Source organism: Poecilia reticulata, linkage group LG17 (genome assembly GCF_000633615.1).
Source record: "Poecilia reticulata strain Guanapo linkage group LG17, Guppy_female_1.0+MT, whole genome shotgun sequence".
Classification (NCBI taxonomy): domain Eukaryota; kingdom Metazoa; phylum Chordata; class Actinopteri; order Cyprinodontiformes; family Poeciliidae; genus Poecilia; species Poecilia reticulata.
The window spans coordinates 23,138,403-23,152,508 of record NC_024347.1 but is presented as its reverse complement, the minus strand read 5'-3'; the positions used below and the strand labels follow the sequence as shown (position 1 = coordinate 23,152,508).

General features: G+C 37.5%; 1 pseudogene; it reads right to left on the bottom strand.

Annotated features, from left to right (window-relative positions):
• Window positions 1-656: 656 nt before the first annotated feature.
• LOC103479875 (fatty acid-binding protein, heart pseudogene) lies at window positions 657-1,294 on the bottom strand (annotated as a pseudogene).
• Between the last annotated feature and the right edge of the window lie 12,812 nt (window positions 1,295-14,106).

Here is a 14,106-nt window from a genome sequence, read left to right as displayed (position 1 = left end):
TAATCTTGAATGTCATGTTTTCATTAGTTGTTGAGGAAAATTATCATAATTAACAAAGAAATCTTAAAATCAGGATACTGTCTGTTAGTCTAAATTTTCTCAGTGAATTGAATTTCTGAAGTAAATAAATCCTTCAGTAGTATTATTTATAAAATTGTACTTCTATGTATGTGCATGTCTGTGTGTGTCAGTTTGTTTATCTAACTGGTCAATGTTTAAAATGAGTACATTTGCTAAATGGATCCTTCTTCATTCCCAACAGTGAAGTTCATGTGCAGGAGCTTAGTTGCAAGATAGGTAATCTGACCTGTTTGCTTTGTATCCAGAGAAACCAAGCACCACATAGCCAGAGTTGTGTAAATTAGGCAGGAAGCCAAAAATGTTATGCAAAGAAAAATGTTGCATAATGTCCACAACACTGACCTTGAAAGAATGCAGGCATTAAATCATGGGAGGCCTCCATGACGGGGACTGATTTATTTCAATTCAATTTATTTATAGTTTATTGTAGCTTTACAATCATAAGTCTTCTCAAAACACTTAACAAATATAAGTAAGCTGACACTGCAGCTTCATTGCGTAAAACAGACTTGTAAATTCCAGAATGACGGTGCTTTACCTTTTTCTGTGTTGAAGCTTTTATTAAAAGATTTGCTTCATCCCATCTGCTTCCTCTTAGAGCCCACTCCAGCCACTGTGACCACCTCCCACAGCGAGCATGCCAAGCTAACGTCTGACCTGCCTTTCCGAGTTTCGTTCTGGGTCACTGCCGCCGGCGAGTCTTCAGGTCATGCGTGTGTAAAGTAAAACACAAGGTTTAGACACAGCTGTGTCTGTGTGGACAATGTGTGGTGACACGAAAGGTCTAGAGAAGAAAAAAAAAATTAAAAATCTACAATGGGTGGGCAGATTTTACTCCAAGTTTCAGATATGCCATGCAAACTTGTTTGTTTCATAGATCATGCAGAAAAAGCATTTGGGTTTTCTGGAAGGAAGACTGGAACGTTATTTTTGAAATGTTCATGGAAACATTTCAAAAATGTTTCCATGAACATGGAAACATAATAACCACAGTCCTCGTCTTCCGGTCATCAGCAGTTGTCTCATCGAAAGGCTCGTTAAGCTTGAATTTGACCTCGGTAGTTTTGAAGGCGCTCTGAGACTTCATGCAGATCAGCCCCTGATCATCCACGCTCATCACGAAGTTAGGCTTGGTTCGGTTCCCCACCTGCTGGGTGGCAAACCCCACACCCAGTGCCTTCATGTAGTCGTCAAAGTTCTCGCTGGAAATCATCTTCCATGTTCCTACAACATTTATTTTAAACAGGAAATGTTCACACTTTTTTTCATGTGGTTATTACTATCAAATTAACTTTATAAGCAGCTGATATCAAATATTTGCATACACTGTTCTACTGATGAAATTCCCAGTTTTGGGGAGGGGGGGGCAATAAACAGGAGATTTTCTGAGAGTAATTCCTGAAGGGCTCATAAAAAAGTGCTCTCCCTTTTTCTCTCCTGCTTCTTTGAGATTTACCTTGTGGGGTTTTCCTTTTTTTTTTTTTTTCTATTTTCAACCACCGTCAACTATGGTACTAGGTTGAAGGCAACAGTGGTTCACCTATAATTACATCTAACAAGAACGTATTTACCCCTGTGATCCAATCAACGTAGCTTCACGAGAAATGGAATTTCCAAAACTATAAAGGAAATACCTTCAAAAACAATCCAGCAGCATCAAACTTCTCACACATGTATTTATTGTAATGTTAACTCAAATTCAACAAGATGTTACAACTGTGCTACAAAATATGGCAAACTACATATGTACAACACCACTACAAAGTTCAACTAATTATGCATTATTAATGTATGTGAGTTTGGCTTTACTGCCAGATCTGGAGCAGAAGTTGTAGCTGATTGGCTGATATCTCTGCCACAAGGGTCTCCAAGGATTGTCCAGCACAAGATGTTCATTCGGAGGAGAAATTTAAGGAGCATAATGCTCAAATATCAGTACTGGTCACATTTAAACACCAACTCTGTACAGCAAGAGCACAATTCAATCAAACCAGTGTTGAAGGCAGATCATGGGATGTGTTATAAAGACATTTTAAATAAGAAAGTTGAAAAACTGTACCCAGCATAAAGTTCTTCTTTTGTTTGAATACTTCACATATTTAATGTTCCCACAATTTCAAGTAATAGTGACAGGACCTGTGCAGTCCTCAACTCTTACAAAGCTGTCTAACCTAGAGTAGCAAAATACATCTCATAAATAGTTTAGCCACTGGAGGGAGCAAGAGACTACAAACTAATTTAAAAGACATTTCAAATATTCTTTCTTTGGACAACAGGAACCCTACCCCTATAAAACTTCCCTAAAGCACACTTTATCTACTACAATAAAATACATATGCATCACTCACTAGAACACTTTTTTTTTTCAATCTTGACTTTTTAAGACACTTAGAGCTTATAGATTGTTTTTTTTTTATCTAACAGATTTGTTCTTAAGTGAGAAAAAGTTTCAGTGGGAAGCTACATAGTTGAAAGGTCACTTCATTAGATAAACAGATACTAAGGAGTATTAACATATTACTATAATAAATCATTCTTGCAAAACTGTTAAACATTTCACTGTTAAGAAATTAAGCTGCATATTCAACAACAAGAGCTCAACCATGCACACCTGAACGCCATCGAAGCCATTGAGACCCAAGACGCGCTCACACTTTGCAGCCATATCAACCCACCGATATACTTATACAGGTGGACGATGGCTGTCCTTCCCTGCCAGAGCTGGGGGTTGTGCTGAGCATGTTGAGGAATATAATTATGTTAATAGTTAAAAGTTGTGTTAATTCACATTAACGGCTCAGCCTAAACAGAACCAGCAGAAGGAGAAATGTCATGCTTAACAGTAACGAGAGAGAAAACTGCACTCTCTTTTCTGCACTGCTGCGTGTGCATATAAAGGATTTTATCATGCTTCTAAATAAATTGTAAAACATAAATGATCTATTTTGCTGTATGGTTAATCAGGTGCTTCTTTCTCACCGTTTAGCAATGCAACTTCTTCAGGTTGCATTGCTCTTGGGATCCTTGGTAAAACTATGTAAAAAGCCTTCAAATAAGTTCATCTTTACTTGCAGTAGCAAAAACAGATTGACAAGTTCACATCCAAGTACTTTATATCTTCTTCTGGCTACAGCTGCGTTTTCTCTGCTACATTTTTTTGCACATTGTTGGAGCCAACAAAGAGGTACTGTATATTTATTTCCCTGGTAGCATATCCTGATTCCAAGATTGTCTCATGCTCAAGCTSTCTTCTGTTCACCTTAATCGTTGAGGGTTTTAAGAGACCATTAGAGTGTTGTGTTTCAGTGTTGATTTTGCCATTGGTTTTAGATTGATATCCTGAAGAAAACAAAACATTGACTGTCATGTTCGAGGGTAGTCTTAAGGCCCACATGTAGAATCAGACCCAGAGAAGCAACAGTAAGTTAAGAATTTATTTACGAAATACAATCACAGGTGTCTTGCAGGCGATCCTTTGGATCGGGTCCGGGGTTCGTCTGGAAGCAGAGAGACGGGTCAATGGCTCTGTGAGGGGTGGACAGAATGTCTGATMRGACAGCAGGAGAAATTAGCTTTCATCTCCTGGAAGACKTCTCAATGGAGCAGGTTGGATCCGGGCAACCAATCGGGAGGTCYGAGGTAAGTTTCTCTGACAGGAATGAAATGTGGGCTRGAGCGGGCAGGCAGGTGAGGTTCGGARCTGCAGGTGGGATTACAGGTTTGTGGGTCTGGCTTATACCTGGGAATGAACGACAGAGAACGAGTGAGGGAAGCAGACAACAAGCTGAGGTTTTCTCAAGAAGGTCACAAATAACTAGGGTTTCTCAGGAGAAGGTCTAGCGAGCTAGAGACTACCGKGAGGGAGTAATCATCCGGCAGAGAGGTGAGGTCTCAGCTCCTTAAATCCTCTCTGGCTGATGATCCCAACGAGCTCCAGGTATGCGGCTCTGCTCCAGGACGCTCCCAGCAGGGAGCCAATGGGGAGAGACACTTTCATAAACCCAGATCCTGACATTGACATCCCATTCTCAGTTTTTGGTAAAGACTCCCTGGACTGTTGGAAGAGAAATTGGCTCTCTGTATCACAAATCTCCCACTGTATTTAACAGTAGACCTGAGAAGTTGTTCAAAGTCTTTCTCACACCAAACTTAATGAAGTCACAAAGGAACTTGGTTCTATCTGATTTAGGACATGATTCCAGTTTAATTCCCAGTAACGACTGGCAAAYTCAGAGACAAGTTACAGTCCCCGTCCCAGTACAATGGGCCTTTGTGTTTCGTATTAACACAGGGAGACAATAAGTCGTGAATTGCTGAACAAAAGGATCTGCAAAGACCATATTATTGTGACACCAAGTCAAATAAAAAGTTGTAAAACCTGAATTTTTATTACCCCGCAAAGGTGTGTTCAGATTCAGATTACCTGACTAAACTCCAAACTAATCTTGCAATAGGCTACTATTATATACAAAAGTCATACCTAACTCATTTAAAAACATTTAGTGACAAAATATGGTTTTGTTTTGCACATCTTCACCCTCAAATGATAAAAATGCTGACATTTACTTTTGTGTTGTTCTTGCTTTTCTGCACAGCTAATCTCTTGGTCTTTCCCAAGTATTGGTATGAGTGTACCTGGAACAAGTACTCTTATCAATATTCAGCTATATTGGGCTATTTGGCAGTTGCATATTTTTTTTTCTGTGTGTGCACTGCAAATGTTTGTTGCACTTGTGGCACTCTAAAAGAATCTCAAGAGAATGCCCCCTTTTTGAAATCAGACCGTCAATTTCTGAAACCACACATAAATTGACGTGAAAGCGCACACGGGGTCGATGCGACCCGGCCAGAGTGCGTGCCGAGTAAAAAACTTGTGGGTTCTGAATGACCCCATCTCTTAAGACCATGGAAGGGTTAAAATCTGTAAACAAACAGCTTCTTCTTTTTATTATTATTTTATGAATTGTACTAAAACCAATGTTGCTTCCAGGATTAAGAGTTGCAATGGTCCACTTTGTGGAGGAGTGTGAACTCCTCCTGCTATTTATTTTTTACACCTATTTAAAATGTATTTGGTGTGATATAAGGAGAGATAATAATAACTTAGTCTCAAAAACCTGTGTTTCTTTTACTTCATTTAAGAAGTAACTGGGCAGTAAAAAGAGCAGAAAGAGGAAGAGATACTCAGTAAAAGGCACGTGGCCGAGCATCAATTCTGGGAAACCTGTGTTTCTTTTGTGGAAACTGCAGTTACCACAAAAGGAGCGACTACCCTGGTGCACCAACAAGTAATTTATTTTGACTTACCATGTTTAAAGGACAAGTATCAAAAGATGAACAAAACTTCAAATTACTTGCAAAGACCTTGACCAGCTGATATTAAGGATATTAACATTGAACTCATTCAATTTTTTTTTTAAATACCCATTGTAGCAAGTTTCCACTTTAATTTGTGATATTTATTGTTCCTGTGACATATTACACTTTGTGGGAGGACATGTCAGCGGTAGGTTCTGACTAATCCAAATTTTCCCYCAGGCCCTCAAAAATTCCAGTCAAAGTAAAGTCTTTTCCTGTATGGACAACCCAGAACATTTCTCCAGAGGTGATGAAGGGTTTGAAGGGACAAAGCTTTCTTTCTAAAACAAGTGAAGCAAGAGGAAGCTGGTCATTCAAWTCCCACACTTTGTTCTGTCATGGGAAAGCGGATCAGGAATGGTAGTGGGAGGAGTTGAAGGTTGCAAAGTATAAGCGGGATTAAAAAYGGAAAAGAGTGATGTCAGCAGGTTGAAGGACACAGAAGACATAAAGAGGTGACTATGGTRAGAGGAGGCTAGCCTTGCATGGGAAATGCTGAAAATGAGAGGAGAGTGGTGAGATTAAGCTGAGTATATATGGTGTTCATACTAGAATTCACATAGATGTAGGTCAAAAGGAACATTAGGTAAAGTGAAAACAGAGTAAAACAAAATGGTATAGTGTCTCCAGTTCATATGTGTGTGTGAAAGTGGTCAAACCCTCTGGACAGTGTTGTGTATGTCACAATATTTAACACTGTTCTYTCAATTATTGACTCCCAAACAGTTATTGTGGACATTACTGCAGCAAAATCACAATTCAAAAAATTATGAAAGTGAATGATGCTGAATTTAAACAAAATTCTCTGAGAATTAGTTTATTCTTTCTGGTAATTTTGCTTGATTTGTCCACTTTATTTTTTATTCCACCCTTTGACCAGGCAGACTTGGTTGGTCTAATCCTAGAAGAAATCTGTCTAAGTTATGGTTATGTACAGCGATCCCACTGACTGATGTCTAAATACGGTTTAATCGTAGCTTTAATATTGAAATCAGGGCTGTTGCTCAGTGGACTCACTTCCCTTTCCTTTTTTTATTTTGAACCCAGATATGTTGCGCAGATGTTGGAGAAAGCTTTCCATCGTTCTGCAAAGAATAACAGCAGTAGCGGAAGTCCCCACRGAGATGCTTCTCCTCCAACATGCACAAACGCGCACACAGTCAGACACGTGCACACACGTCTGGCAGCGCGCTCACCCAGCTGCAGACTGAAACTCGAATACCAGATTTATTTATTTATTTTTTTGACCAAATCAGACATTCTCCCATTTATTTCTCACATACGCAKCTGGTTTAATGGTGAAAAGAAAAGACCTGAACACTTCCATTTTGTTGCAGATATGAATTTGTGCGGCMCAGCATCGTTCCCTGCTGTCACTGGTCGGGAAACAGGATGGACTCTGGAGAGATCCAAGCATCTATGTTAGAATCAAGGAATACTTGCCAGGTCGTCTTAACTCTTGAATTTTTAATTCAACAGTAGTTTTATTTACAAATGATTGCAGCTGGAACTGATGAATATTTACTCTGAGGCATTTTTCCACTCATAATACCTATTTTATTCGCATCTTTGATGAACAAAACAGGTTTGAGCCTCAATCTCAGTGACATATCGCCACTTGTGTATACCAACATAGAATCAAAGATTAAATGRCACGAGATGTCTTTGTTGATTCATTTTCAAACAGGTTGTCATTTGTACGTAAGAAAATAAGGAAAAATAAACAAAAGCTGCTGGCTGCACCTGCAAACAATGAATAAATCAACAAATTGCTGGTTTTTTAATGTACTCAAATAGGCATGGTAATGTTTGGTTTCTATGAAAGACAAATGTGGGAGGGAACTGGCTGCGGGTTAAAAAAAGTAAAGGATGTAATTAAGCAAAACATACACACACGCACACACACAAACTAAATCTAAAAATGGGAAACACATCAAACTCTGGCAATATAAAAAAAACAGCAGCATGAAGAGTGGACAATCAAAGGGACTAGCAAAGAGGCTGAACTTCTGTTCACAACTTCTGGACTGCCATTTTTAGAAATTGTCTCTCACAGTAATAAAAGAAATAAAAACATTTTTAATCTTAAACAGAAAAAAAAAAATTGTCATTCCAGTCCTTTTGTATTTCAAAAATTAGGGTATAACCTGAAAAAATGGACTTCATCTATRATAATTTTCTAGAGCATAAAAGGTAAAGATATTATTTAATATTGATCTGGCTCTTTTAATACTTTTAAATCATTGCAAGCAAGGTAGTGTGTAGGATTTTTATTTATTTCTTTTTTTTACTTTTGATTTTTTATGCAAGTTGCAGTTGCACTAAGCGCAAAAAATAACGTTATCTGTACAGCTCAGAACTTTGCAACGACTTACTTTTTGACTTGATAAACCAAGTCAAAGATTGAACTTTTGTTTTTTTCTCTCTCTGGACCATGTAATTGGGCTGTGACGCCACTGAGGGTTTTTTTCTGTCTTGTAAAATCTAAACTGGAATTAACAGGGACATTATGACAGGCATGGCCCTGGTCCACTTTCTCAAAATTTCAAGTTAGTTTGCTTCTCATTCCAAGGTATTTAAGCATTTTATTTGAGAGACGACCCCAATAAAACGTCACATAAAACACGGTAAGGGTAAAAGTACTCAATCAACGTTATTCCATAAGTGTCGTATGTTGTCGAATGCACAACAAAATCCAGTTTACATAGTTTTTACCAAACAGCATGACTTGGCTTGTCACTTGTAATCCAGAAAATGATCAACTCAATGAATTTTTATTTTCCACATTGAACAAAGAACAACAAGATCCTTTTATTCARATCTCTTTTGTTGCGCCCACAGTTTGCAATAAGCTTTTCCTCAAGCATGTCATATAAGCTTTTGTGTTTTAATTTTGAAGTTACCAAGTTGAGCTGTAAATATGGTGACGTCAGTGAAGTTATTAGGGCAGCACTTGTAAATTTTCCCGTCGTGCCACAGAGGAGATTTCATAGCAGGTTCCACAAGCCGAGCGSCTTGTGTCCTCACGTGTAGCAGTTTGTCAGTAAATCACAGTGTGTGAGCAATGCCATGAATTTTAAATGGACCTGAGTCATGAATGTACAAAAAAAGAGGAAAAAAAAAGAAACAACTTTGCTTTGTTCAATTTGAGCAAAAATACCAAATGAAAAACTTCAAAAGATTCACATAAAGGGTCGACATAAAWGGTCTATTTTATCAAAATAATATGTTATTCAATAAATTCCTGCAAGTGGATTTTAATAGGAAACTGGAAAGTTCACGCTGAAATTACAGATGGTCCTAATTTAATGACCCTCTTTCACGGTAGTCAGCAGGGGAGGGAAGGAGCTTTGCTTTCATGGTCCTGAGCTGAGCAACAGTTTTTATTGTGAAGAAAAATTCCTGAGTTTCCCTAATTATTTTCCTAAAGTCTGKAGATTTTCCTCTCCACACATTCATCTTTTTGAATAACATAACCATGAAACTRAAGGAGACATAATTTGACAAGTAACCTACTTGAATCCTGAATTGTTTTCTTCTCTAAAACTGATCTGTATTTTTGCTCAGCTGATCTTTACTCACTTTTTTTTTTTAAATCAATTACTGGATCATATATAATGATACCGTAGCTTTAGCGGTTTCACTGCATGTTTATTATATAGGTACTCCTTTTAAATGTAACTTTATAGATCTGTTGTTCAKTACCTTAATTATACCCTGTAGTGAAACTGTCATAACAGGAACAAAAGAGACTAAATATTCTTAACACATCCAATTTTTTCTGTATKCATAAGTGCAAATGCAAAGTAAATGTTGTTCATTATTTGACAATTCGCAAAGCCTTAAGAAACATTGAGATTACACCAARCCACGAGATCACTGGGCCTTTTATCTGCTAGTTTTTATAGGCAAKGGCTACACAAAAAAATGCTACTTTTTCTAAATTAATATATTTTTTATGTCCACAATTTTTGGAGAAATCAGGCATGGAATGGTGAGAAATTCACCATTTTAATTTCTCTTGCACCGATTTTGCAGACAGAGTTCAAGAATGCCAAAGCTACAAGTGGATAAGTTCAGTGGTTCATTACATGATCATCAGAACCTTTCTGAAGTTCCTGATTAAATTTGACCTGTCTTTAAATTGTGCCCACATCAGTGGGGAAAGTTCTCTTCATGTGAAGCAATTCAAGGAAAAGTGTGTCAGAAATCTCTGCCAGAATCAAAACAGATTTGCCTAAAGACTTTGTCGCAATGAGAGGTCAGTTCCTTCTGTCTATAGAAGCAAAAGCACTAACCTGCAAATAATACTAAAATGACAAGAAACTTTATTTTAGACATAAATCTAATGTGTTGATATGACATTCTGGCTGTGACAACGGAAGCATTGCACTTTCTGCTAGAGGACAGGACTTTTTTGAAAAGTATTCTTACATAAACTGTTTTTGTCTTGGGGAAGACATGATCTAAATGCATTCAGTGATGCTCTTGGCGATAGAGTTAGCTAACTCGCTAACTGTTGAGACTTTATTTACAAGAAACCAATTGATATTGTGGTAACATTTTCTGGCGCATGTTGGATTGACCATTGTTCCATTAGTGACATTTTTTGTCAGTCATGGATGAAAGGTTTCTGCGCTGCTACATAATCATATCTGCTATGAAATTACAAAAAATGGCCGAATAGGGTGGACTGAAATGCTCTGCTACCTGGAGATGTGTGTATGCATGTGTGTGAGTAGTTTGTACCTACTAATTGTCATATTTTAAAGTTTATGGAAATTTTGTTTTGTTATAGAGTCACTGGCTTTACTAAAGCAGAAGTAGGTCAGCAACACGGTTACAGTGTTAAACATTTGGGCAAATGGAAGCCAGTCAGCCAGTCAGTCAGTCAGTCAGTCAGTCAGTCAGTCAGTCAGTCAGTCAGTACCTCCCCAGATGATGAAACTTGCAAAAAAAAAAAAAAAATCCAGATCTCTAAAAATGTGTGATCCAGATGTTTAGGGATTTTTTTTTTTTTTTTTTTTGTAGGAACGAGAAGGTATGGAAATCATCTATTTTCTGCCTGAAGAGAAAATAGCAGCAAATCTTAAAGAAGAACATGATGCTCTGCAGGTCTAAAGCTTATACTTAAGGAGGAATTGTGTGTTTAGTTGCCATGCAGAGGGTTGTGGCTCTCTGTAAACCTCATCCGTATTTCTATGTAAAGAGCTTTCATATAAACACTTCAAGCACTGGCTGTTTGTTCGGTGCAGACTTTGTTTTCTCCCATAAACCGAGGGGTCCTGCAGCTTTGCAAGATCTGTCCAAGTTCCTGTCTTCACCCAGCTTCTTCTCGTGCTCGCTGACTTAACAGTAGTCACCTACCACTACTGTGTAAAAACATGCCAAAGCAAGATTCTAATACAAACAGGAGAGGAACAACCTCCAAACGTAAATGAAGACTTTGAAATTTGGCGGACTGAGAACTATTGATATACCTCAAAAAAAAAAAAAAAAAAAAAGGTTTCACGCACAATTTTATTATTAAAAATAAACCAGTCTATAACTCTTTATAGACTGGCGATGTAGGGGACATCCTCAGCTATTAATCTTTTCTACAATCCACCTCGTTCACTTGTGTATGTCCTCCAGGAACATCATGCATTGATTAAAGAAACAATGCTCTTCCTCACTGAGGGGGAGGTAGAGACACAGGGAGAGACATGGGGGTGGAGGAATAAAGTAATAAAAGACATCCTTTCTCCGAACTGCTATCCAGCAAAATCAATTTAAACGAAGGGAAAATGAAGTGATAACATTTTACCTCATGCAGTAAAAAGAATTTTCATTGACTGATTTTTGATCTATGTTTGGAGCAGCTGACTCTTATGAAGTATGACAGTTTAAGACCGATTAACCCTAATTGCCTATGAGGACCTCTGCTTGTAGTTTATTAAGTCACATAACATCTTTAGGAATAGATCATAGGAATTTTATTATATAAGCACTTGTTAAAACGTCATGATCCGAGTACCAAATGACACATTATGATACGTGTCATACATTGCAACATCTGTTTGGGTGCAAACAGACTAGAACTGCTTGAGTTTAAACAGGAAATGATCATCAACCACCTGAAATACTGTAGGCCATTTTTGTAAAGTGGTGTCTAAAAGAAAAACTGTATGTTCATGAAGAGATTCCAGTTTAAAGACCTGTTGTTTTTGTGAATTAAGTAATAATGTTCCTGTTCAGATCCTTCAGATGGATCAACCTTGTTTTGTTGTGGGTCAGTCCATGGTTAAATGTATCATTTTCTATTCTCATTTATTTATTGCCCTGAAAAATATTTGACATATTCACTTTTTGGGTGTAGCTGAGCACTCTGAAAGTTAGGAACTGACAAATTTAGATAGGYTTTCTTTGGTCGCATACATCAATTTGAAATTWTATCAAGAAATAMATTTCAAAACTAAACAGTTTTTCCTCAGATGTTTTATGTGCACATTATTTTGTCCCAGAAACTCCCTCTCATTCGTCACTAGCACTTTTAGTYTTATTTTCCACTTTCTATGCTCCTGTAAATCCCTGACAAATACCTTTACACTCAGCACCACCATAAAGTTGGCCCCAGTACCATTTGGGTATGAGAATAGATGTGGACACAGAGGCCCTGTAGAATATTCAGGAAGTTCATTTTGGAGTATTTCCACGAACCCTTCTGGAAACACCTTATTCAAGCCAAATCAAATTAGAACCATCAGASCTATGAGAGAGTCTGCAGCTGAATAAAACTCACTGTGCCCATAACTCGCCGCCGTGTGTCTGTTATCTGTGCTGTGTTTGCCCATCTCAAACAGATCAAAGCCATGGAAGATCATCGCCTGGCCTCATGAATGCACTTTTAGATGTCGAGCACTAGAGGTCTCTCTAGGAATTTGTTGAGTGATGTTCCAAAAACGGCTCTGAAAAATGTAGCAACTTCCTTTGATTCCACGTTTGTCTCAGATAATTAAGCACTGGAATGGTCATTGTGGTCATTGCCCACTTCAGCCTGCATAATACCTGAATTTGTMAATCTACAGTTTAGGCCGACTCTTTTTCATTACCTTTTTTTTTATCCCCTATTGTTTTAATTTCAGTTTGATTTGCTGGCAACACATTTCTTTTTTGATGTAGTCAAATTAAGTGAATTGAAGGTATTAAAATGCTTTTGCTACATATTCTCTTACAACATGCAACAGGCTTTTGATCTGACGTGTTTTAAAACTCAATTGCACAGTGAAAGTGATCCTGTTCCTTGTGGCTTCATTCTAACATCTCATCCATGACAAACATGCAATTTTCCCTATTTAGGTAAGGCTGGCAGCATGTCAAGGGAGGTGTACCACTAAAGTCATCAAGTTCCATTTTTCTCAACACAGATCATGTTGCCATAATAATTCATATTAAACTACACATTTGGAGGGTAAAAAAAAATACAGTGGAAAAAAAAGACTGTATTTAAGCAGCTTTAAAAAAAAAAAGTATTTTCACAGAATTTAACATCTCAAACTTTGACTCATGAGAGCTCTTATGCATTACTTTAGCAGAATGTTGATGCATTTCACAGTCTCAGCTCTGTGTTGGCTCAGCAGTTACCAACAAAAACTGACATCATTAGGAAGTTACTGCTGCATATAAGAGTATATCGTTTTGTGCAATAAAAATGTGTCTTTTACAGTTTTGTTTACTTCTGACCAAAAAAAATAAGATTGAATAACACTGTTTAGTTGGCTATTTATATTTGCTTTGGTTAAAAACATATCTGGGGGAATGTTTCTAAGCTAAGTTGTACAATATACTCAGACTTTTTCCTACGACCRAAATGTATGRTTAAGAAAACATTTATTTTGGTGTTAAATAAAAACAATGTCTTGAGTAACATAGTATAGTCAAATAAATAATGCTATGGAGAAAAGGGCTATCATCTTGGAGACACTCTGAAAAGTCATATGAAGTACCATTACCAACTGCTTTATTAGGTACACAGCTTCTATTGGCTGATATAAATAACATCATCCAATAACATGACAGAAACTCAAAGCATTCAGGCATCTAGCCATAAAGAAGATTTGCTAAAGTTCAAATTGAGCAWAAGAAAAAGGAAAATAAGAGAACCATTTCAGAAACTGCTTCTTTACATTATAATATAGTTTCAGAGAGGATATATTTCAGATCTTTGTGGGCAAAACAGGACTACTTTATGACATTTGGCAAACASGAATCCAAGCAAGCAAAGATTCTGTTGGGTTCCTCGAGGCTCGAACTCTTCGATATGCAAATCAATTTGAATCCATCTGATTTCTTATCATCCTAGYTAATGCATAGTCTAGGGCGTTGGACAGGACAAGAAAATTGGTGTGTCAGTTGTTGTTTCTTTATTGTGTGTGATTGAACTGGAGCCAAACATCTGCAGCCAAGCCTAAGCCCAGGCCATTATTAAGTGTGTGTGTAGCACATATCTGGAGCTTGTCAAACAAAACCACACAATAGTAGGAAGCGTTGCTGACTACGTTCAGTGCAACACAGCTGCAACTTGACATGACATAGTCTCCTCAATTATCCTTGGTTTAAATGGTGAAGAGCTTTCCATGAAATTTCTACGTTTTCTTTTCTTTCCCTCCAATAAGACAGAGAGATGTT